The following is a 26100-nucleotide window of genomic DNA, read 5'->3' as shown; positions in this document are numbered from 1 at the left end:
ATGCAATGTAAAGTAAATGAAGCATATCCACCTGGGGAAATGTACTTTTGAACTAAATGAGGATTTTTGAACAGGAGGAGCTCTCCTGACCTAGAAATCTGCCAGAGGCAGGCACATCTTTTAATAACTCAGCAGAAATCAAAGTGCACCAACCTTCTGCACACATTTTGTTTATGGCAGGTTTGAACAAAAAGCAGTATACACCTCTAATATAAACATAAGAACCGATTTAGTGACTGTGGCCATGGGTAAAACAACAACAGCATTTTGTTCCTCTTACTGGTTCACAGACAACACTGAGCTACCAGTTTTAATATACTTGCCTTTAATTTGATTAACAAAGTCATACATAGGGAGGTTCAGAAATAAAGTGAACCACGTAGCGATTACTTTTGGGTCATGAATATATGTGGCGAGTCACTTTAATGCAGGCAGTCATCAGTGTTTGCTTTATTCTATGTAGACAAGGAGTTGCCTCGGGTCAGACTGTAGCATAATATGTTAACTCAATCATTACAATACACGAAGGCCCACTATCACAAAACAGCTTACCACAAATAAGAGATGAAAAAAAAAGAACTAAAAGACTCTGTTCCAATTAGCAACAGCTGATTAAGTTTTACGTCTTTTCCCCAATAAAAAACGCAATAAATTCTGACACGGAGATAAAAACATATATCTAAAAACAGGAGTAATTTTTTCAAACTTAAGCACTTTCTGTGTTATCTTAGACCTTTTCAACACTCCCGCAGCAAACATGGAGATAAGATTATATGTCACCGGTCTCGGAAGACAACTTGAGACAAAAAATGCGGAACCATAGCGATGTGTTTGTACAACAAAAGTTAAAGAGTCAATTGACTGTAACCCCAACAGTCTCCTTTATATGGATCTGCCTCGCTCAGAATGAGTTTTAAACAGATCAGCAATTTTAAAACTGAAAAAAAAAACAGCAGTAGAATACATTAAATAGTCATTTCAATATCAATGTATGCAAAATCACAAAGAAAGCCATTACATTTCAGGCACAATGCATTCCTCCTCTGCATGGCAGTAATGCATCTGCTCTGCTGGATGGAAATTTAAAGTGACGCAGAATTGAAACTGGAAGCTCAGAGAGAGAAAGAAGAATGTTATGATGATGTTAGAAGCAAATGCAAATTTTCTTGAAATGATTGATCCTTTATTAAAACACAAAGGCATATTTGAAATCACACTTTATTAACATTCTTGAGGAGCCAATTTTTGTTACATCTGAGAAAACCGAAGCTGTAGCAATGCTTCACATGGATCAAAGTAAGTAGCTTAAAACTGATGCACCAAAGCTCTTAGTTTTACTTCTATCCGTTTTGTCCGTTTTGCTGGTGCTATATTGCACTTTCTTGTCAATTCAAACTGCAATGGAGAAAAATAAATCCATTCAAATAAAATTTTAACATTACATGAGCCATTTATTTTGAATTTAAAGGACATAATGTTAGATAGCTAATACAAATAGTGTGAAAGTCGCAGGTGAAATGCTTAAACTGTACTGCAAAGTCATTTAAAACTATTCTCATTATTTTTGACTGAAATAGAACTTAGTATTGAAGTTTTCAAAATACTTGTAATTATTAAGTTCAAAATAATAAAAAAGGTATAGATAATGACTTAATTCATTTTATACTGGAGCATTTATATTTTTATTTTCTGTTCTGAAAAAAAATGGGTACATTATACCTTTGAGTTTTAAATTTTTGTGTTAATACATTTGTGTTATTGTCAATTTGCCAGATTTATGTATACATTATATAGAATACAGATTTGTCTGAAAGTTAATGCTGAGCTTTTCTTCAACCATTTGATAGCGTAAAACAGAAAAAACAGAATTTCTTTGCTCTAGAAATTCATTTTTAAAATAGAGAATGTCTCATTTTCTATATAAACAGTGTAAATCTGTTAATAGAAACAACTTGACCTAGTTTGTGAATGTATTGTTTTATGTTGGCAGCATGAACTGATGCAACTTTACTCTGTAAAGCTGTGTATAAAGTGAAACCACATTTTTTACTGTGTAAAGGTTTAACTCCAACCTACAAGTTAAACATCAAAAAATTATTACAGTCTCCGTAAACTCATTCCTTTGGCTTTTTACAGCCTCTACCTACGAACTTGAACACCAGCTGCTAAAGTTCAAGTTTATGATCAATGCTGAATGTTAACTCTACAAGAGAATAGGAATGGAGGAACTACTTATAGTTTACACATGGGACTCCCAAAATTCAACTCAGAGCAATAAATGCTGGGTTCTTAGAAAAACGAGAACTCCTTCTAGGAAAGAAGTCCAAGTTGTCATGACGGAGCACAGCAGTTCTCCCTAAAGATAAATATGGAATGTGATACGCAACCGTCCACGGCCTCCGTTACACTTCGACACAGATCTGAAACCACGAGGTCGGATTTCTCTGTTTGCAGTCAAACACTGTATTTCTCAACACACTAAAATCTCAACTTTGTTTCTGCAACAATATTGGCAGAAAACTGTAAATAGCATAAAATGTCACAATCCAAATTGAAACTACATGGAATTGTGGTGTGATGGGTTTCCTTGTGTTCTTGAGATTGACATGCATTTTGAAGAAATGTAACATTTCACTCCAGCATTGTTCGGCTACGCTTTGTCTTCTCTTAAAATCTGCTTTGTTGTAACATTTGCTTCACTGCTCTGCTCTACACCTGCTTGCTGTCAGCCATTATTCATCTGCTTCCTCTGTGTTTACTGCGAGTCGTTCCAGCTCGACTTGAGTAACTGTGGAGGGTTTTAACTCAGCCTGCCTTTGTTTGTTTCCATCGTCCACTGTCCAGAAAACTGGAGACTGCTCGTAAACATTTGACCCTTGATTTGTTACCAAACTCTGTCTGATTTTGACCCCTGCTCTCCAAATAAACCTGATTGTTTGGCTTTTACAATCTTGTGCTGTCCTCATCTCAAGATAACAGAAGCCAATACGGTCGGGGTGTAGCACCTTATTAACGAGATATTTCACCCAGTTGCTGTTGGTGCGACTTTTTCTGGTAAGGCTACTTCTTTGGGCTCCAGATTTTAAGCTGTTTGCTTTACACCCTATACGTATATGTTTGAAACTCTTATTTTGAAGTAGAAAAGGAAGTAATACTTGAGTTACCTTATTGTATCAACAGAGTCGGACCATTGACCAACAAAAATCCATTACAAACACCTAAATAAGGCTTATTTAGGTAAGGATAAAAAGGATATTTATTTCAATAGTATTTTTCTGGTTTGTTGTTTGGAAGTTGTGTTTAGGCACAATGTCTTCCAGTAACATAGATACCCAGTAATATTTTTACATTTCCTGTAAACTTAACATTTTAGCAGGTTTTCTGTGTTATTTTACAGTTTTTTTTTTGTCTGGTGGACACCATTAATACAAATTTAGGATACTTTCACTGATCAAATTTGAGCTGGATAATTCTACACTGAGAAATGTATTAAAACTCTGTGTCAAGTCTGTGATATACATTTGAAAACACAAAAAAGAGGTGATTTAATATTGTTAGTGATTTTGAGGGAGTTCTGGAAAATATTAGATATAGATAGGCACTATTCAAACCTGGATTCAAATATTGTTGCATTGATTACAGGTTCTGTAATACGTTGTTTGAGTTTTGATTTTCCCACAAAAAATTCAAAGGTCTCACTTAATTTCCTAAAAATTCAAATGTGCAGCTCTATATAAAATATGGTTAACAGATATAAGAGTATTTCCAATAGCGTTTTTAAAGCGTGTCCCTGCATGTGCTGGTCATTTAGTCACTTCTTGCTTATTTCTTCTTTGTCACCAAATAAATAAAGCCATATGTCACTTAGGACATTTTGTACCATCCAAGTGACAATCCGTAAATCCCAAGAAGTTTTTTTTTTTACCAGCACTGTCAACTAGATCTAAAGTAATTTTCAATAATATAATACTTTTATGTTAAGAAATGTGGCTATATCACTCCAAAAAAATCTTTTACCTTGTTCAGAGGTATGTCCTATTTTAAAACAGTCAACTGACCCACACTGGAATCAGAACTGAAAAAAGTTTTTGAGAACTATTATACAATTAAGTTATGCCAGATTTAAGTTGTTTTAGCACATTAAAGCAGAGAAACACTTAAGTACTGAAATAAATAAACTGATATGCAATAGTTTATGAGAATGAAACAGAAGGAGGAAGGGATGCGTGGTTATAAAATAGAGGAATAAATAAGCAAAACGACATCAGTTTGTCGTCCAACATCCTTTAAAAGCAAGCTGCTTAACTACTGCAGTGTTTCACGTTACAACATCATAGACCATAGCTGTAATACTAACAGGCAGTAATGGAAACCATTTGTAAACCTAACAATACTCTGTAGTTGGCATAATTAAGCCACAGATGAGAGATGTTGAGAGAAGATATTTCCTGTAGCTGCCAAAGTCAAAACAACTGTCTAACATCAATGTTTGGGCTGAATCCAGCAAGTTTCCGCCAGCCAATCAGGATCGCAGCTTCAAGGATTTTCTGCCCCCAGGTAATTAAATACAGATTTGATCAACACTTCTCTTACATTTGCATACTGAAAACCAATACATTTCAGCTGTTCTACAACAACTTCACACTAAGCTCAAAGTCACAAGTAACAAGGTTTGAATATATGACAGTGTGGGGGAAGAAATGTCAAGTTTTTTAACCTGAGAGTGGCTGGAAAAGCTTCAGCGCAGATGGTGTTTACACTGTAATTGAGCTCTGTGCAGTTTATCTTTAGTCTGTAAAGACAGGGGAAAAAAACTACTTTGTTCTTTTGTATCATATTAGATGAGAACAAGGGAGGCTTTTATTCTTATAATTTATCCCACAACTAAAAAATAAAAATAAATACTTTGCTACATCTCTCAATAATGCCCATTTAAAGACATTAGAGAACATATTTTAGTGCTATCTGAAGCTTTGCCTATGAATTAATCCATTTGTTTGCGTTTTATTAGTATTACAAAATGTATGCCGTTTATTTTATATTAATAGATGAGAGCATATTTGATATTTATCAGCAGAGCGCAACTTACAGAGTGCCTTTAATTTAGTGGCAATAAATTTATCACTGTCAAGTCACTGTTTCCTATTCATCATCACAGAATAGCAATAAGAACCAAAGTTCACCAATTCTGCTGTTTGTCCATACTAAAATGTAATCTATGGTGAGTTAGCATTCATGGTAGTGAAAATTAGTACATTTGTTGTTAATGTTTTGCAGTGTTTATTGTTTTTAGGTTGCACGACCCAGATGACCTAGCTAGAATGGCAATAAACGAAACATACTTCCCTTAAAATAATCCAGCAGCAGTGTGGCAGATTGTAAATGGTGGCCTAATCAAGAGCTAATAAGTTAATCAGTAACAAAGACATGTAAGGCACTGGTGTCACATAATTTAAAGAACGTTTAAAGAACATATTCCAAGAACGTTTTACAGTATGGAAACTCAACAAATATCTAAAACTATCATAGTGATGCCAACAACATGCAGTTAAAGAAAAAGGAAAAATAAAAACTAGTCCAGATGATAAAACTAAACCAATATGAAAATGAAATATCAAGTGTCTTAACAAACACTAATTAGGCCAGGGCAGGCTGTGTTAAAAAATATTTGATAAGTAGAAATTGTTATAAAATCTCTTCATGTATTTTATATATATATTTCCATGTTACAACCACAAACATCAATGTAATTTATTGGATTTTTGTGTGATAAATCAACCCAGAGAAGGGTGTATCTATGAAATAGAAAGAAGATTACAAGTTGTTTTCAAAAACTGTTATAAATAAAAATTCAACAGACTGAGTGAATTTGATTTCAACCCCCTTTACTCTGATGCCATCAATTAAAATCCAATGCAGTAGGTTGTTTTCAGAAGTTACCATCAATTTAATCTCGGTATGAGTTCTATTGTTCTCTTAAAATCTCAGAGGCTTGCCATCTGATTAGCTGGGAAAGAAGAGTATTTCTAACCAAAGCTTGTAGCAACTCTGAAGGAGCTGCAGAAATCCACAGCTCAGCTGGAAGCATCTATCCACAGGACAATTTGTAGTCATGCACTCCATGAATCTAGCCTTTAAGGAAACCTGCCAATAACAGGAAGAAAACTATAAAAATCCAATTTATGGTTTTCCACAACTATGTAAAACTAAACCTGAGACACAGGGAAAAAATGTTCCATGGGACAGAAAATTATGCTTTCTTTGTTGTGGAACAATAACACAGTGAATCATTCACAACATGATGGCGACAGCATCATTCTGTGGAGATGCTTTCCATCAAAAAGAGAAGCTGGTCAGAGTTGATGAGGAGATGGATTAAGCAAGATGCTGGGCAATCCCGAAAGAAAACCTGTTAGACGTTGCGAAAGACATAAAAGTAGGGCGGAGGTTCGCCTTCAAGCAGGATAATGACCCTAAAAATACAGTCAGAGCTACAATGGATTGGTTAGATCAAAGTGTACTCATATGTTAGAACGACCCAGTCAAAGTCCAGCTCTACAATAATCTGCGACAAGACTTTCAAACTGCTGTTAACAACAGATGGTTTTCAACAAATCTAAATATAATTTTTGATGAATGGGCATGAAATTTCAGTTTCTAATTTTGAAAATTATGTATTCCTTTTGTTTCATCCCACAACTATGTGCTACTTTGTGTTTGTATGAGACAAAATGTGTAAAAGTCCCAGGAGTAAATAGTGGAGGAGTGTAACTGTGGCGACTGAAATCGGTTTGAGCTGATCAACACTAAAAACACAAACATAAAAAAACAATAAATGATTAAAAAAATATATTGCAAAATCTCTTACTGATTCATCAAACAGTGGGAAAATATCTCACTGTGAACTAATACATAAATAAACTCAAATCCTGCAAATCCATCGCACCAAAGCCTCTTGAGAAATTATTAATAAACGCATTAGTTTTCTCGCAATTTCTTGAGCTCCATTAGTGTCTGCTATGGATGTCAAGCGGGTTACAATGTGGGGGGAAAAAAAAGGTTATATCAACCTTGAAACCAGGGCACTTTGAGAGCTCACAACACGTAAGGAGCGTTCAGGAGCGCCCTGAAAATGTCGGGAAACAACGAACCTCCTTAACACACTTTAAAAACCCTGAACGAGTGCAGTTTAGCTTCCCGGGAAATGATTAACAAGGACTAATCATGCGGTCGCCCACCTCTAATCTGGGAAGAGGCCACTCGTGATAATGTAAACAGTGTAAAGGAGCGGCGCAAGTATGACAGAGTTGGGTGAAACTGAAGGTTTAACGCGTACATACCTGAAGAAAGAGTGTCCGGTAGAAATAAAGAGCCTCTCTTCACTTTAACCGGCGTCGTCATTTTTGTTCTTTAAACTACAACATAGCAGCCGAGCTCAACTAGCAGCGGCTCATTCACCGAAAGCCTTCAATTGCATAACAAGTTATTAACGCGTCGGTATTAAGCACCGGCGTCCCTTCCTGCGTTGCTGTCACACTTATCCAAAAAAGAAAAAGAAAAGAAAACTCTCGGCTTATTTTAATTTTACCCCTCTTTTTAGTGTTCTCCGAGCTAGCAGCGGGATTTAACCAGGTACAGTACTCCTCATCCTCGGCTTGGCTGTGGCTTGTAAACAGGACCGGGCGGCTGAGAGAGAGCGCAGAAAGTAGGTCAGCTGGTAGCTCAATACTCGGCTAACGACGACAGCGGTACATAAGCAGAGGCTGTGCAGCGCGACTGAAAGGAGGGAAGAAGGAAAGAAACCTGTGGTGACAGGCATCAGCAGGGCAGATTGTAATCTTCAACACGTGCTTAATGCATAAGTAACAGCAATCTTAATGTCATTAAAGCGACTGTACGGATGCTCTGTGTGTGTGTACTTGGAACTAGTCTTAAACTAGTCTTAATGGGAGCCATGGGTATAAGAGCGTGTTTCATTTAGAAGGAAAAATCTGCATCAATTAAAATTTTACTTTATGTGTTTTAAAAAATACAATAGCCAAAGCGACTCCTTAAATAGACTTTTGAAGTAGGAAAACAATCTGGAGGCTAAATGTTGTCTCCCTCTTGCAAGACGTTATTCCCTGTTTTTTTTTTTTTTATGAGGCGATCTGTGTGTGCACACATGTGTTTGTGTGTGTGTGTGTGTGTGTGTGTGTGTTTTGGGTGAGGGCAGACTAAATCAAAACCTGAGAAAGAAAGTAAAACAAGAAGCTAAACATTTTTATCGTTTTACATGTGCACTTCCTCTGTGTGTCTGTGTGTGTCTGCTTTAACAACTTCCTGGTTGCCTTTTCCCTCTGATGAAGTCCCAAATGTGGGTCAGCAGCCTGCATGACTTATTGGATTCAAATATTTTGCCTCTGTGAAATGATTACACAAGTGAGCAGTCAAAGGTCCAGAGCCTTTCAGAAAGACTAAAAGGACTAAAAGGCTCACCTTACAGAGAATCTGTTTACTTTGAGGAGATAAAAACTTAGGTAGACTCTCATGTCTGTGATTGTTACAGTCGTTCCAACAGTGGAAGAATATTCTCGTTAATATAAAGTAAATGAGTCTTTTTGGCTAAAGTATTGCTGAAAATAGTATTTAAGAGAAGACATCTGTAGAATTGCATTGTTGTGCCTCCTTGAAAAAGTATCCAAACTCCTTAATATCAATATCTGAAAAGTGTGGCTTGTATTTATCTTCAGACCTTTTGGATATTGTCTTAAAACTAGTAGTAAGTTATGCTTGTTCATTAATAATCTAATAAGGCTTGATGAAACCCCATAAAACATCTACATTTAATTAGAAATTAAACATCACATAAACTGTATTTATCAGTAAAATTAACTGTGATGGATGTTGTTTGCACTAGAGTTTTATTTTTGCTACTTTTGTCTAAACTCCAGATAAACTGAAGTGTAGTTTGCGGCACTGTGTAGAAATATAATTTTATTCAAATTTTTAGATTTCATCTTATAAAACATTTTCAGGTTGACTGTCCAGGCCTTCTTAGTGCAGATGCGGAGCTAAAAGTATCCATGTCATGCTACTTTTGTGGACCTCTAACTCTGCAGTGTAATTGGGACTTACCTCAAACTGTCTGTACAGGAATAATAATAACTGCATTAACCAGCCCTAGTGGTGTATTTTATAATGCTTCAGATGTTCTTAATATTCCCCATCTGCATAGTTTGCATGATATAAATAAATAACTTCAAATAATCAGTTTTCTTTATGTAATCAGAGGAAAAATAACATTTGTACTGCATCAGAATGCCATCAAACAATATTTTATCCTACTCAAAATACTGTTTTGCAATGAAGAAAATAGCAACATTTTATAGCAACATGCTTTAGTGCAAAGAAGATTAAAGCACAGAAACATACATGGACAACTGAAGCTGTAGAATAGTTTAATTTGACGCCGTAGGTCAATATTAGTTATTTGTATTAGTTTGACCATTAAATTGTTCAGTAAAGTGGAACATGTTGGTAAAACACAACTAAGTATTAAATGTTTCCCATTACAATCAATATGAAGAACAGGACAAAAAGCCCAGCAGCTCTTGGTTTGGTTTAAAAGCTGCTCCCCGTTAATAGTCTGGCTTTACTGCAACTATTACACAGAAAATGTGTTTCTTTTTTGTTTTTTTTCCTTCATAGAAATGGACAATAGCAGCCATGCAAATTTAGTGGCTGCTTCGGGCTCTGCCAGGCCTCGTTATTTAATGTTTCATGATTAAAGTCTCTCTCCAGATGTTGGAGGATTTCATCACGCACAGCTGAGGCTTCGCTAAATATGCATGCCTTCACTTTCAATAGCCGTCTTAATGTAATAAGTCACATTTTCCCTTCAGCTGATTCAGACTGCAGATGTCTTATTAGTCTGATGTCGGGTTGGAACCGCGCTGCGGTAAAAGTGTGTTGCTTTTTTTTCTAATTATATCACCTCCATCTGAAAAATGATTCTATCTTTTGTGGTCTATTGCCTCTTGAATTATTGCCAGTGCTGATTGTGTTTAAAATAATTCACTGGAAGTACATCATTCCTGATTTAATAAAAATTACTTATTTTTTTTTCAGTCGAATTTTCTCAAATCTATTTATTGCTTTATTGTTCTGGAATAAACTTTATTCTTGCTAAATGATAAACACATAAAGAAAATATCCACATGGTTTGACCATCAGTCTCAATAAAGTGTAAACAAACAGAGGTACAATGAAACCAGTTGTTCTAGTTTCTCACATATATGAGAGACCTGAAAATCTGGCACGATAAACAATGAGGACACTCAGACCATGGGAAACGCCAAATCAGACTCGTATATTTTGTTTGTAGGTAAACAGTAGATTTCAACATAAAACATAATTGTAAGATATCTAATTCTACTTTGTACCCTCCCAAAAGAAGACGGTATTTGTGGCACAAAGAAAAGGAGAGAATCAAAAAGCATCTGTTGAAAGACTGCGATGACTCAGCGTAGACATGAAAAAAATCTATTCCTACCAGAGTAAAAGATAAATTTAAATGGTTTTATAAATGCACCACAGTCCTCAGATGTTCTGTTCCAAAGAAGAAGACTAAGTGAGCGCAGAAATATTCCAGACTTTGCCACCAAACCTTTTAGTTTAAAGTGTGGATAGGTCTTTTCGCGTATTTACTGAAACGAAAGGAGTGGCCGGAGGAGCTTTAGAGTTACTGAGCAACGTGTTTACTTACATTTAAATCAAGATGGTTTTCATATCAGCACAAAGTCAGTCATTGAGGAGCCCTATCCACCACTATCAACCTTCTAAAAATAGGTCCTGAAGTGATTACCACTGTGGGGTTTTTTTTGTGGTTTTTTTTGGGTTCATACTGTAACAAGCATTTTCCCCACACCCACTGTTGAATTTTGCTCTGTGTAAATAGATCAGAGATCATGAACAACTTCTAAAAAATTTTATTTCTAATTGCTTAAAAAAAACTATCTGAAATGTTAATTTACTTTATTAAATGCTCTTAATAGTGTAATTTCACACATATTTTGGAATATTTCAAAATGAAATTTACTTAGGTACAAACAAGATAAACAGTAACATTTTCTGTGAAACATGAAGTATGTGTATTATTTCTGATTTCATCTTTATATAATTGTCTGATCTTGTTGGGCTGAAAGTTTGGTGCTCTGTACGTAGCATTTGATGCCCTAAAATAGCAAAAATATTTACGCAGAGGAAAGAGCTAGATACACTGGTCCATATTGACGCCACGTTGCATCACAAATAACGATTGAGTCACTGCTTTGACATTTATAAAGCATATCTTCTGTATTTCTGGCATTTTTGAAATCTTATGTTGAATTATTCTATCTTTTTGGATGCTTTCATGCCGGAACTTTGTTTACAGAAATTGTTTTGTCTTAGAAGTTGAGAGCACGCTATTTCCAAGTTAGAAAATAGTGTTTTTCTGCTTATTTTACAATTGAGAACTTTGAAAATCTGTTTTCTGGCCACAAAGGAAACACACTATTAAACCCAAGATGCCCTTTATAAACTAAAGTTAGTTATTTGAAATGTAAAAAACTTGACAGAATAGAATACGTCATCCAGGCAGACTGACTGATATTTAAAATATACTTAACAAACATCATCAGTACTGGTTTAATTCACTGGATTGTAAAGAAATGTTTGATATAGTATCAGACTGGGAAACAGTATCGACAAATACTTTGTCAATTACTTGGTTATCAGTATCACTATGTTGAATCCAGTAAAGGCAGGAATTAACATTAAACAATCAGACAAAAGTGGAAGAGAATCTCACTTCACACTATTTCACAATGTGTTTCACAACTCTGATCTTTTCCAAACCCAAATATATAAAGATTTTATAAAGAGTTGTGCATCAGAATAACTTTACCATCTGTGTCCAATCCTAAATGCTCAGATACGTCCTAATATGACAAACTACAGTGGCGGTCACCATCTGAAAGACAAAGTTACTGGTTAAAAAAAAAAAAAAAAAAAATCACTTAATCCTTTTTACACTTTGCAACGACTTTCTGCAGGCGGCGAAACGTTACCCAACGACATTATGGACGTAAACAGCGCCAGGGCGTTGATATAGATTTATTCCTAATTAAGTTTGGCTGCTGTGCCAGCAACCAACAAGTGTGAGACATCTAAGATTCATAAAGATCTCCCACATTTCACTGCATTATTCACCATCCGCCTACATAGAGATTAGTTCTGCTCTTTTATGTAGGTCATGCTATTGGATAATGAGATGACATTTCCTGCTCATAAGTAGGCATCGCCGGATAGTAAATGCTCATTGTTGCCTCGTGTGCGCGTCTTTTACAGTCCTTCGTCCAGACTGTTTGCATTTACCGCAGTGAAAAGGGGGGGATTATTTGTTTAATTACTGGGATATTAAGCCATATTGCCTCCAGTGACATCTGCGGCGCTGGTATTGATGATGTCACGGCGGCCCCTGAGCTGAACCACTGACTGTCATTAATTAGACTGGCACGGCTGTTCACTCTGTGTTCCCATGGTAACAATGCGCTGTGTCTACTTTCTCCCAACCGAAGCAGCCATGTCCATCAAGCTGCTGGTTTTCATTTTCTTCAGGTCGAGGACATTTTTCATCCATAGCTCAGAAACCCATTTACCTCTCTGCTGAATGTTAATGAGGTGGCAGGAAGAAGAAAAAAAAAAAGCTTTCTGCCTCTGTGATCTGACACTTTTAACTCACCGAGACGCTCCGAGCTCTTATGAGGTTTCCCCCCCTGTCCCCCAAATAATATTAAGAAGAAACAAACAACGGCGCGCACTGTGCTGAAACTGCCGTGGTTATAAACAGGCTCACTGTTTCATGTTCTCTCTTTTACAGTATGTAAAGTTCAAGCTTGATGTTTTACTTTCGTCACTGTGGAAAAACTGGGAACACTACATGCTTCAAACCACTGAGCTATATCTTCTCCCACAAGGACAAGAACATTACATCAGAAGCCAGTACTCTCCCTGCATTGACCAATAGGAAATCCACATAAAAACAGCAAAAGGGAACCTTTGCCTTTATGTAACCATTCTTTGGTCCAGTTCAAGCTAGCCGATATTGAACAACAGTCTGCTGTGTCTTTATAAATGGAGCACCGCTAAACAAAAGCTGAGACTTTTTATGCTATATTGCTTTCCAACACAAGAAGCACTGATCAGTAACACAGCTAATTATTATTGCATCGCTGCAGCAGTGCAATCCCTCAAGTATTGTCGTCTTAACTAAGCAGCAGCTTCAGAGTAATCCTCCACTGATAACAGCTCAACTGACACACTGTCTGCGCTCCATTCAAAACGCAAATCTGCTGTTAACAACAAAAGAACAAAACCGATTTCCATTATGCACTTTTTGTGAATAAACAATTTATTATTAGAGGTATCTGTCAAGTAAAAACACCTTCAACAAATTCAAGCTTTTAAATGCGCAAATATTTGTTGGCAGCCTTGGAAATGATGTAAAGGCCTTAAATTAAATTGACCTTCTACTGCTGAAGCAAAAAGACACTGAAAATGTTGAAGTCTAACTTTTAATTTTCAGCGTATTCATTCAGTTTACGGGAAAATAACTTGTTTATCAAAGTAACTTTTGGCACTGAAGCGCTTCAAGGATGTTCATTATTAGAGACCGGCGAGTCTGAGAGTGGAACAGCATCATTATTCACAAAAAGGAGTGATTTACCACACATGAGCTTTTAAAAATAATGTCAGAAGTTGCAGCAGAAATCAACAGGGTGAAAAATAACATATGAAATACTCCTGAGATGTTAAATATATTAACGTTGTGTGATATATCTTCAGTTTTCTTCAATTTTTAACTTCTGTTTTATAAAATTATACTCTCCTAAAGTCCAGTGATTTGTTCTTTCTCAGTGCGGACTTTCATAAGAAAGACGCTTGATGAGTTTTGTGAAAGCAGTTTAAAAGTGTAAAAAAAAGAAAAATAAAAACACTCCAGGTGGAATAAAAGAACATGTAAGCATTAATATCCACTGCTAACTCAAAAAGCTCTGACGACAAAAAAAAACATGTGAGACTACGAATAAGAAAACTTACTCTTACAATTCAAATGGATGCCCTTGTGGTTTAGAAGATTATTTCTTTAGTGTCTCTACAGGACATTTATCCAAAACATTAAACAACGGTTCGTCACCCAGACACCCAATCATCTTTAAGTACTCAAATTAAAGGTTGGACTCTTCTAGACTGTTCGGCGTTTGATCCAGCCGCTGCAATAAGACAAGGCTTTACTTTAAGTTTTCTTTTATATCGCTTTATACCAGCTGTGCCAATAACCCTCTTCTCTTTGGTTGTGCAGATCTCTTTGGCAGATTCCATGTTTACTCTCCGGTGATGCTCTACCCCCAAAAAAAGCTGTTTAATTACACATTTACCGCACGGCACACAGAGCCACTGTGGGTGGCCACATCCTTTCAAGTAGACCCATAAAACAAACATCCTTTCACCAGGTGGAGGGCACTCTTAAATTTCCTCAAAATTATATTCTTTCAACAATTCTAAATGAATTACCTAAATTATTCCAGCCTGTTTTTGTCTGACGCTACTGCTTGGTGGGGAGGGAAAAAGTAATTACCTGGCTCCTGATTCTTAAAGGGCCAGACTCACTAAGACGATTAAAGCAATTTTTATGACTATATTGCAGGCAAGATATTGCTGGTTGTTAACGTTATGATTGACCATTCCGGTAAATGTTGATATGGATCATTTAAGCGTTTGGTTTTTGAGGATTTTAGTGTTTAGTGTTGCTTTGAACATGTGTACAGTGGGTTTGTGTCGTCACTCACCAGGACGCATTCATAAAAAATAAAAATAAAAACTTCAAATCGTAAGAGTTTTCATTTTCCTTGTTAAATAAAGGCACTGTTTGAGCAGATATGTAGGTCACAATTCTAGGGCATGAGTGGAAAGGGCAATGCAGCGTTTTCTCTTCTCACTGCAGCCTTCAGAAAAACATCACAGATTATATCTTTGATTAAATTCTTGCCTGTGGAAGAGTACCACGTATTATTTCCAATAAAAGGAAACAGTGTGAGCTAACAGGCAGAATAACGTCAAAGTTGTGGAATCATCTGTGAGTGTTTGTGAAACCATAGCAAGTCACTCAGTTGTTCTCAGATTCTCCGGTGAACTCCCAACATCCCTCTAGCAAGGAGACGATGGAAAAAATTACCTTATGTCTCCATTCCTATCTATTGCTGTTTCATTTTCCTTGTTATGAAACACAGCCGTCCATTTTTCCAAAGCTTTTCCAACCAAACACACAAACTCTCTCTCCCGTTACGATTCAGGCTTCTCCGAACAGAAAGAGAAGCAGCATTTAAAAAAACAAACAAAAAAAAGCATTCTATCTTAGAGAAGTGAAAAAAATAAGAAGCTTTGAGATTTTTTTTTTGGCCATATGGCTATTGTTTTCATTATTTGTTTTTTTTAGATCCTAAGATTAAATGAGAATTTAATTTTAGGATTTGCTGGCAAAGTTCACAGCTACATATTAATGTACTTTCTATATTTTGCAGAAATAATCCCTACAGATGCATCAATCATCCAGAGATAAGAATCAAACAATTTTCAATCGTTCTACAGCACTGACATTGAAAAACGCTGAAAAATCTTCTCTTCTAATTCATATTTGCATCAAAACTAGGAACTCCTGCCACTTTTTGGACTATAAACACATCAGCTAACCACTTTTTTGATCACAACTCATGACCATAATCGAAGGTAAGACATGGATGGGCCAGTAAATGGAGAGCTTATCTTTTTGATTCAGCTCTTACCTCAACACATAAGATTGGATCAGTTCCAAGGCCCCCAATCCCACAATCCCGTTCGATCCTGGAATCACTCAAGATTCCAGCCATGAGAAATAATCGCTCCATCTTTTTGTGGCTGAAAACCACAGCACCAGAGGAGCCGACGAGGACCCATGTTTCCATAACAACAATATATTTTAAGAGTTTTGTACACATGTTTATGAGGAATAACAATAGCGAGTAGCTATAGGGAGTGCTGCAGCTTTCACACAATCGTGAAAACTGCAGTTGTGCAGCTTCTAAAAAAGCAATCTATGTGCATATTTGATTAGAGGCAAAAATGAAAGGTGTCGAAAACTTCAGCTGCTTTTTTTTATAGTATTATCAACTTGTACACCACTTTAAAATGTGAATTAGTAACAATATATACCGTGTCCTGGCATTTGATACTGAAATATATGGATCTCAAATCAGTCTTCAGAAGTGAAACCTGAGTCGCTAAGGTTAAGTATAACAGCCAAATGTAATACAACTCTCTCCTCTGACGTTTAATGAGCGTAAAAAGAATCACAGTCATGAGAAGGATTACTGCCCATCACTGAGCTTTTGTCTGTTGACATGACAGATTGCAGATGACTTAACTGTGTGGGAGTGATCCTTTCATATGGTCTGACATGGTCATTTTGTCTATTTGACTCCTCAAAAACAAACAGCATTGTAATGCACACACGCAGCCAACACCCTGAACCGAAGATCTGATTCAGATCTAGGTCACACACACACACACGCCCGCACGCACACACACACAGACATGGGGCCAGGCCCACATATATTGTTGAGGTATTTTAGCGCATACTGAAGCCACTCCCGATTCAAATGAGTGACTTCCTGTCGTAGCAGCCCACGGTCAATAAGAAAAATACAAATCGGAGCAAAGGAAACATTCAAATAGGGGTGGTTTACGATAATTCTGCCTGCAATTAAAAGCATTCTTTTTTTGTAATCTTCTAATTATCTTAACTGTTAAACAGCGGTTGCTGGCTATTACCTCAATGCCATTTGATGCCAAGCTTCAAACTTCCAAAAAAAAACCTAAAAAAAAAAGAAACTGATATAACGTGACTACTCTAAGCCCCAGGAATTTTAAACAATTACATTTAAAAAGATAATTATCCAAATCACCCTGCAGTGTGTGTCTGAGCAAGGAGCTGCTGACGACAATTACTGTGTGCTCTGGCGCAAGAGATCAGCAGCAGCAGCAGAGGATGATGACGTCTGCGGAGGCAGTTATATAACCAGGGCTAAACATTTTGTCTGTCATAGCTGCAAGGTTAAAGAGAGTGATATGAATGCCTGCCATAGTCTCAGGAGTCATGTGCAACATTGTTCCAGTGGCCAAAGGAAACAGAGCGTTGCACAAAGGAGGAGCAACGCAGCGTGGCGTGGAGCGAGAGGAAATGTCCTTATTTGAAGCTAACAATCACCATCTCCGTCTCCGTCTCCTTCTCCGTGGAATTTAATGATGCAAGAAAAGCACATTGTTTCTCAGCAGAATTCAGATTTTCAGTCAAGATAATTTTCGTAGTCAGACAATTTTGATCTACGTAAATACAGGGTTTAATAATGATTTCAGTTATTAAAGGAAGGGAGCTTCAAACTGTCCTGCATCAAATTTTTTTTTTAAATCCACAGACAAAAAGAAAATGATCATTTCTAAGGCTTTAGGACTTCACAGTGTGACCATAATCTACACACAGAAAACGGTGCTGGTCACAAAAGAATCGGTTTAAAGCTAAGCTTTTGAACCAGAAAGGCCACACCTGGATGGTACAAATACAGAAACAAACCCCCCCTCAAACCTGGGTTATTACTATATAAGTCATTTCAATAAGCTTTTTAATGTTTAGAACTAGATTTCTTTGCCTTTTTCCCATTTTAAAGTGATTACCAGAGCTGTATCTTTAAGGATCTTGCCAAACCAAGCAAAGTCTACAGAGAAAAAATAAACCTTCCAGCAACAAACGTTCACAGGCTTTTAGCATTAGTCTAAATGTAGCACACAAAGAAAAGGGAGATTGTTCTCTTAAACATTGTTGTATAAGAATCAAAATGATTCAGGCTGCAAAACAAACAGAATATCTGTTTTGGAGCAAGTAAATCCAGATTTGTTAGTTCTCGTCCACAAAGAGAAATGGAAGAAATGTTGGGGGGTTAGGAGGGAGCGGGGGGGGGTTATGCGCCTAGACATGCTACCAATAAAAATATTAAAATGTCAAAAGAGACCTGAATACCAGCTGCATTTTATCAGTTAAAATAATTAAATCTTTTGTCTTCGAGGATTCAAGTTCTCCATTGATTTATGAGCACTACTGCAGCACAAGCAGTAGGTTTGAACCAGTCACAGGATTTTCTTTTTTGTTTTTCTAAGTTGATACAGACTAAACAAAACAAATAGCTTACGCACACTTCTGTATTTCTTGCCCTCCTAATTAGGCAGGAAGTAATGATAGCTAATAAAGATGTGAGTCAGCATAAAGTTTTTTTTTTTACTTTGTAAGTTTCTACAAGTTCTGATCAAATGTAGCATCAAATAATCCCTAAGTAAGAAAAACTGGGAAGACTAATATTACTCAGAGAAACCATTGCAACTTTAAGCCAGTATCATCTGGAAGTATAATGATAAACTCATGGAGCTAATGTCAACAGGTCCAAATCCTATGTTTTCTGCTTCTAGTCTGACTGTTTATGTAAAATTTGGAAAAAAAAAAACAGATGAACAGATGGTCTCTGTATGTGTGGTTCCGACTGTGAAGCACCGAAGAGGAGCCGTTATGTCAGAATTTGAGGCAACACTTGAACAAGGTTGCCACGGCACTCAGCGGCAACATGCTACACCATCTGGTTTATGGTAGCGTCTTCTGTTTTTCAGCATGTCGTTGACACGAAACCTACCTAAGGGCCTTTTCATCAAGAAGCAGAGACGTAGCGCCACGTTGGAGAACCTGGCTCTCACCGTCAGAGCAGCGAACGTGGTTAAAGCTATTAGCAACACTTTTCAGCAAAACAGGTCGTATTCACTTGACGTGATTTATCACGTATGCCATGAATAGTTTTTGTATTCGTTTTGCTGTTCTGCCGTTTGATCAGAAATCAATAGTTATCGATTTCTGATCAAATCTACCAAAAACAGGCTTCCGCACACATGACTCTGGTGTCATCATGTAAGGCAGAAGACGACATTTTTTCCAGGTCAGCTAAGGTAGCTATGAGCTCAGACGGCAGGTAGAGTCACATTACTACCAAATTACATAACTACATATGGTGAAAAAAGTAAAAAGAAGAATGTACTGAGTAGCTAGTATGCATAGTAACCAATCAGATGTAAACATTTAAGCAAGAATACAAATCCAGCAGGTGAAATCCTGCTGTGTTGTTGTTGCTAATGACTATCTATTAAAATACCACGAGAAATGCATCTGTGGACATCAGAATAAACATTAAAATGTTTTTGTTTTTTTTTAATTCTGATCACAAAACACTGTGAACCGCTGGTGTTCATGAGGATTAGGCGTCATTTTAGACCCCCTTACAACAGCCTAATAGTTTTGAAACCAAATATACTTCAATATGCATTAATACCCACAATGTGAACAAACTTAGCACAACAACAGAGGCTATCATCTACAGTCTTCCTTAGGTCTGCTCTTTGGGGTACAGCCAATCAGCACCATAAAAAATGAATGGTGCTCTTGGATTGCTTCGTAAATGCGAGCCAATAACATGTCAAGAAGATTTGGACCTACGTCTGTTGACTGATGCCAAACAAAGCACGTCACAACACTTCAAAGCAGACATTAGTGTGCTTTTTGAGTATGTAAAAAAAAAACTTTTATTGGTGATTATCCCTACATTTGTGCGTATTTTTTAAGCACAGCTTATATGAGCGTTATTTCCAAGCGCGCTGCAGAAAAATCTGTTTTTAATGTGCGTCTACATCAAAGCAACAGTTGCGATCCCTTACTCTGAGAAATGAAAACACAAAGGCCAAAGTAAAGACTGATATGATTAGGAAGAAAGCAGAAGGAATTCAGCCTATGACTGACTTCAATAAAATTAAGCTTCAGAGCAAGTCGTTCAACCAGGCAATTCAGGACTAGTCTAAATACAGATTAGGAAAGACAAATTTGTCTGTAGACATTTTAAATGTTTGGATTGAGAATAAAAATGGCTTATTTCAATATAACTGAGCAAACTAGATAAGCAGCAAACTCGATAAGTTGTTATTATCCAGAAATACAATGAAAACAGTATTTTTGTAGCTGAATGTATTCAACGCCCTACAAAGTTAAACAAGTACTTCGGGATTCATTTTTGCCCTGAAATAAAGGCACTCTCAGGTCATTGGATCAAACTTTTAAAAAGCTAAATACAGCTCTTCTCAAACTTAAAATAAAGACTTTAGTTTAGTTGGTGTCCTGCCTGTTTGTTTGGAGAAAGGTTTGTTCTAAAAAAGCCTCATCTTCACCAACCAGGCAAAAAGTGTTTGAAACCAAGCAATAAGTTAGAAAATATGGCTGTTCACAGTAAGGTAGATAAAGAGAAAAGTAAAGTATCCATTTCAGGGAGAAATGTGTGAATCTTCAGGGTTTCCTATGTATTATAAGCCTGGTGGGCCACCAGGCTTTACTTGGGGCCCCGCCAGGCTAAGAATTGCTTATTTATTTTTATTTATTTATTTATTTAATGTTTGCATTTCTTAAGACTTCATAGTCAGTATTCAAGCATTAATCTTGCACCAATCAAATTTCCTGTAAACTTTAAACATTTTTAAACTCAAAAACATGGCAGGCTGCTGAATGAATGACAGCCCTAGCACCCAACCAGGCTTAGCAAGTTTTCCTGGGGAAACCCTGATATTAATAAAACCATAAAATTTGGTTTGTTGACAGCTTCAAAATACGAAAAAAAATTCCAACGTGCAGGATTTATAGCAAAGTTTCCTTTACTAAAACAGGTCTGCAGAGCTAAACGTTTAAAGAAGTCCACAATATTGTCCATGTGAGAGCGCTGATGTTAAAGCAGTTTTGCATAATTCGCAACCTGTGCCGTTTGTCAACCTGTTGTCAGATTTCACTCGGGTTTTATGCGGCTTTGAGATCAATCAGCGAAGGCTGAACATTCAACATTCATTCTGTGGAGCGGCGCTCTGTTTTCTTAAAGAGACAGCGCGCGGAGAGGATCCCATTTGCTGCTGCGTAGGCCTGCACCATTTGTGCATGCCCGGTCACACTAAGCAGCTCTAGCAATATTCAGACTAGCATTCAGTTTAAGCTTGCAGGACATGGCCCAGTAACCTACTTTCCTCACAACATGCTCAGTAACATCAGAGACGAAGCCGTGTGTCATCAGTTAACTAACCTTCACCACCGCCGAGTTTTAGGGGAGAATGAGCAAAAATCTAGAGTCAGCACTGCAGAAGCAAAAAATAAGGCATCGTTTGTCAGCTCCATGAATCTGAAAAAGACATTTTCCATAAACCTTTTTTCACTGTTTAGTCTAGCGGCGGAGACAACCACACAGTAACGCTGAACATCGGGAAAGAGGGGGGTTTAAAGAGTTACACTTTCTCAAAGCAAAATGTGTGACAAAATAGCTGATCTAGTCACGTATTATGTATTTGTTTAAAAAAAAAGAAAAGAGGACAAAATGGACAGGCTGTCTTGATGTGGACAATTTTTTAGTACAACCAGAACAGAGCAAATCCGTATGAATCGGATCCTGTCTCACTGAGTACATCAGGTGATATACCCCACAGGGACCCTTGTGTTTGTGGGTTTATAGTCCAGTCCTCACAAGAAATACAGAGGCGAACATACTGAATGTTTGCAGCTAACACACTTGGGCTGGTTACCAGCACTAAAGCATACAAAGGTTTTAAAAGCATACAGCTTTAAACTGGGTTTTAGGTGTTTTCTGCTTACATAGAGGAGTGATGCCCCTCACATACCTGCTGCTGCACACTGCAAGTCAACTGGCTGAAAGAAGAACTTTTCCCAAACTGTTTAGAAAGATCTTTGTAAACAAAGTAAAAAAAAAAGAAAAGTACTAGTAGTCATGGTGTAAAAACTAAATCAACCCATGGCTCATTTTTCTTGCTAATTAAAATGTTAGATTCATTATTCTAACTCTAGTAATTCAACCCTGATAAGCAAGTTTGTGTAAAAGATGCTTCTAAAGTCAGTAGTTTTTATCTTTATTCGATATTCTTACTGTAGTGCAGAGCTACATGACACGCTGAATCATAATCATCAGTACAATATCAGTGTATGCAATACAGCAATACTAAATGTCATTTCTAGTGTGGTATTCAAATCCTATTCATTCTCACTTTTTATGTCAAACTCAGACAGACTTTCACTGCACTTGATTCACACGCCTACACTGTTTCTGAATAGAATATTAAAACATGTAGAAGGCAGAGACATCATAATGATGAAAAAGGGGAAAAAATAATTTGTGGTTCGACCCCAATCAATGTTATTATCACAACACTCAACCAGGGTTTCCCTCAGTGTATTTTAAGCCTGGCGGGCCACCAGGCTTTACTTGTGCCCCCAGCAGGTTAAGCATTGCTTTATTTTTTAAGTCCTTTTAAAATGTTTGCATTTTTAAGGCTTTATAGTTGGTGTTTAATCTTCAAATCTCTCAATGACACATAATTATCAAGTAATATTTTAAAATTTACCGTCAACTTTAAACATTTTTTAACTCAAAAACACGACGAGCCGCTGGATGAATGAATGCCCTAGTGCCCAACCACTGGGCTTAGAAGGTTTTCTGGGTGCTCAACAATAACATCACAAAAGCATGTTTTCTTAAAAGTCTTGCAACCCTAACCGAAATAACAACACATAAATCCTATAGATAACATAAGTATGTTTTTTTCTAATCTATCTATTATACTATTTTGTTGCTTTTCTTAGATAAATGAAAGCAATTAGGTGATATTTATATGTAAAATACGGTGAAACAGTTTTTTTATGCCAGGTACTTTCTTAGGTAATTAGCACACTTAATATGCAGGCTCCCTATAAGCAACTCTACACATCCAAATACGATTTCACCTAATCTATGTAAATTCAGATCGACCTATTTAGTAACAAGACTAAAAAAAAAATTTAAAAAAGGTGAGAAGGGAGAGAGATGGTATGAGTCATGAGGCTGGCCCAAATGTTAAGCAGCATGATGTAAACAGGAGCATATGGTGCCGTGAACACCCCAGTTCAGTCAGTCATGGAGCAGAGCGTCCTGCCCTACTCAGCTGTCAGCATACATCCTCATCACTATTCATGTCTGCTGAGGCAATCTGGGTATATAGAAAACCAGTAAAAGAAGATGGCTTCAACATGGAGACCCATCATAACATTCAAATTTAACCAAAATGATTCACTGTACCAGCTTTTAATTTCATCAGGTCAACAAAATGACCTGTTATTATAAAATAAGTATGAATCAGTCATAGGGAGCTCAGAAGCTGAAAATCATTCCTTTTTAATAATCAGTAAGTCGAAGAGTAAAATTATGCTTTTGTAATTTTTGTTTTAATACATCAAGTGTGAACGTCCAGCATTTTCTGTCAGTTGACAGATCAAGCAGCAGCATGCATTCTGACGTGTTTTTATTGTCTATTTAAAATAAATTAAATAAAGGTTTTGGATATATCCTTCCAAGCAGATAATCTGGTAATTCCTATATTTTCAAAATTAGTGTATATTTGAAACAACCTGCTGCAAATAAGTTTCTCCTTTATCTGATGTAGTCCTTCAGAAAAATAAAATCTGAATGGTTAAAATCAGACATGACATATCAGACTTCAAAAAAATTGTGAATTTCTACTTCTTACCAGTTAATTAATTTTATTTTTATTATTTGTTGTTGCTCCACTTTTACAGGTATGCAGTAAAAGTTGCTTTACAACCAAAATACAACAATAAAAATAAAGCTGCATAAATTTTCACATGCAAGTGTAGTTAAAAATAAAATGGTAATTAACAATATGAAGGTTGGTCAAAAGGACCAACCTAAGTAAATATGTATTTACGCAAAAGGCAAAAAGCAATCAATAAAAAATTTAATGCAAACTCAAAAAGTACAATAGAAGAAATTCACACTGCAATCAAAAGGCAAAAAAGGTTAGAGATAGTAATGAAAAAAAAACTGATTTATTTCCTGAATTAATGCAAAGTACAACAAGAGGAGAGATGATACAGTCAATTTAATTGTTTCTGATTTGAATACTGCTGTTCACATTCCTATCCTGAATATACAGTACTTATTTCGATTTTACTTAGGTATTACTTTGTGTTATTTGTTGCATGTTCTCGATTTTTTGGGACTATGTCGCTCATAAAAAGAGACTTTAATCAAATTTAACATTAATCATTGTCAAAATAAGCATGTAACACAAAATTACCATAAATAGTACCACTAATTTATTAATTATATGTATTATTGTTATTTTTTTCATAATTACTAGCATATTAGACGTACTTTGCATACGGCAAAACTTAAATGTTATTTATTTATTTATTCATTCATTCATTTAGATTTAGGCACCGGAGGCAGTAATAAGCCTAAGTGTGGCCAAGAGCAACAGCAGGTTTCCAGGTGGCTGTGACAACCGACAGCCCACTAAGCTTCATTATACAGCAGTCACAACACTCTGTAACGGGGTCAGCCTTTAAATCAAATCAGCCTCAATCACTGCTAATAAGTGAAAAAAAAAAAACTCCGTTTCATAAATTAAATTAACAACACCAACGGAATAAGTCAGAGTTAACTAATAACTGTGTTTGTGTTTTATAAATGCAAGAGGGAAAATAGCAATAACCAAAATGTTACGTAGCTAGCAACCGTAACTCTGATTTAATCACCTTGACTACGACGGCGGGCAGCGCATATCAGCTCAGTTTCATAAATGTTTGAAAATTATTTATCCACAACGTCAGAGTCATTTTCCACCACCAAGAAAAGAATATCCCAGATTCCTTCAATGAGTTTGTACTTTTCCAGCCGCAAGCTAAACTCCAGCCAGACTTCTAACAACAGGTACCGTCAAGTGACATTATGAAGATGGAAGACACCTAACCTACCTTCTTCTGCCCGACAAAACGCTGAATCCAGAAGACGGCGAAAAGTGTGCCTCTACGGACGAAAGCAAGAAACCGTCTTCCTACAATCCAAATACCCTGCCGCAGAGATAAAACAGCAGAGCCCGCCGGCTTAAACGTGCGATATTCCTCTTAAATCTGAGGCAGAGCCCGCTGAGATCCAGCCCGAACACCTGACATGTTACAGTTTCGTGAGGCTGACCAGCGCCGGGGTCCAGTTCACAGCCAGCCTGACAGAAAGGCACACAGAGAGGCTGAATGAGCAGCTGCCAGTGTGCGTCCACACTCAGAGTCCCGCCCACTGGACTACATACTAAATAAAGTTACTGAGTCAGTGAATGAGGGGGGTGTACATGAGGATAACGTTTAACACAGATAACTGCCCCTTTAGGTGAGCAGAAAAATAATAAATTATGCCTGATGTGACAAAATTCATAGCAAAAACAGACTGTCGCTTTCTCAATACTGCAAATCAGCCATTTACTAACTATAGTTATCTTTTTTCCCCATACGTTGCATTACTGTCCATTATGCTGATCTGAACTTGAGCAGGTCAGATTTTGTGATTACACAGTTTAACGCAACAGACGCTGCAGCGCCACCCTCAGGTCAATACTGAAATTATACTGCGAAAATATACGGGAAAAATACACAGCATTAATGTAAAGAACTAAAAAATAATAATATAAAGATCACCAGGTTTTATGTAAAATCTAGGGTTTTTTAGAAATAACGTTCTTGTCCGATGCTTTTTAAAATTGTGTTTTATATTTAGTGAATTATTATATAAAGTCATTTCAAGACCCTTTGCATCAAAAAATAGGTTAAATTAGAGGGGGTTTAGAAGATATATATATTTTTATATTTTTTGCTAACAATGTTCTGTTTTGACAATTAAGCCAACCTTGGAAATTAAGGTACATTTTCATTGGTCAACAGTCACTATATGCCTGAAGATGACATTTAAACAAATGGTAAACAGCTCGTTGCAACACATGGACAAGTTAAAGTAAAGGTTCGTATTACAAGTAATTTATTTATTTCGTGTATAGTTCAAAAAATAGTTAAATACAGCACTTCAGAAATTG

General features: G+C 36.6%; 1 protein-coding gene across 5 annotated transcripts in view; it reads right to left on the bottom strand.

Moving 5' to 3' along the window:
• Positions 1 to 25487, bottom strand: part of npas2 (neuronal PAS domain protein 2) — a 46223-nt gene extending 20736 nt beyond the window's left edge. For 2 of the 5 annotated variants that reach the window (XM_008427534.3, XM_008427538.2), the window contains exon 1: positions 7341 to 8107. The gene's annotated coding sequence lies outside the window, so the exon portion shown is untranslated. Of the gene's footprint in view, positions 1 to 7340; positions 8110 to 24994 lie in introns of those variants that run through there. The other 3 variants (XM_017308725.2, XM_008427536.3, XM_008427535.3) reach the window with 3 other exon arrangements.
• Positions 25488 to 26100: the final 613 nt, after the last annotated feature.

Source organism: Poecilia reticulata, chromosome 14 (assembly GCF_904066995.2).
Source record: "Poecilia reticulata chromosome 14, P_reticulata-male-v2, whole genome shotgun sequence".
Classification (NCBI taxonomy): domain Eukaryota; kingdom Metazoa; phylum Chordata; class Actinopteri; order Cyprinodontiformes; family Poeciliidae; genus Poecilia; species Poecilia reticulata.
Note: the sequence above shows the minus strand (reverse complement) of the source record. Positions and strands in the feature narration are given on the sequence as shown.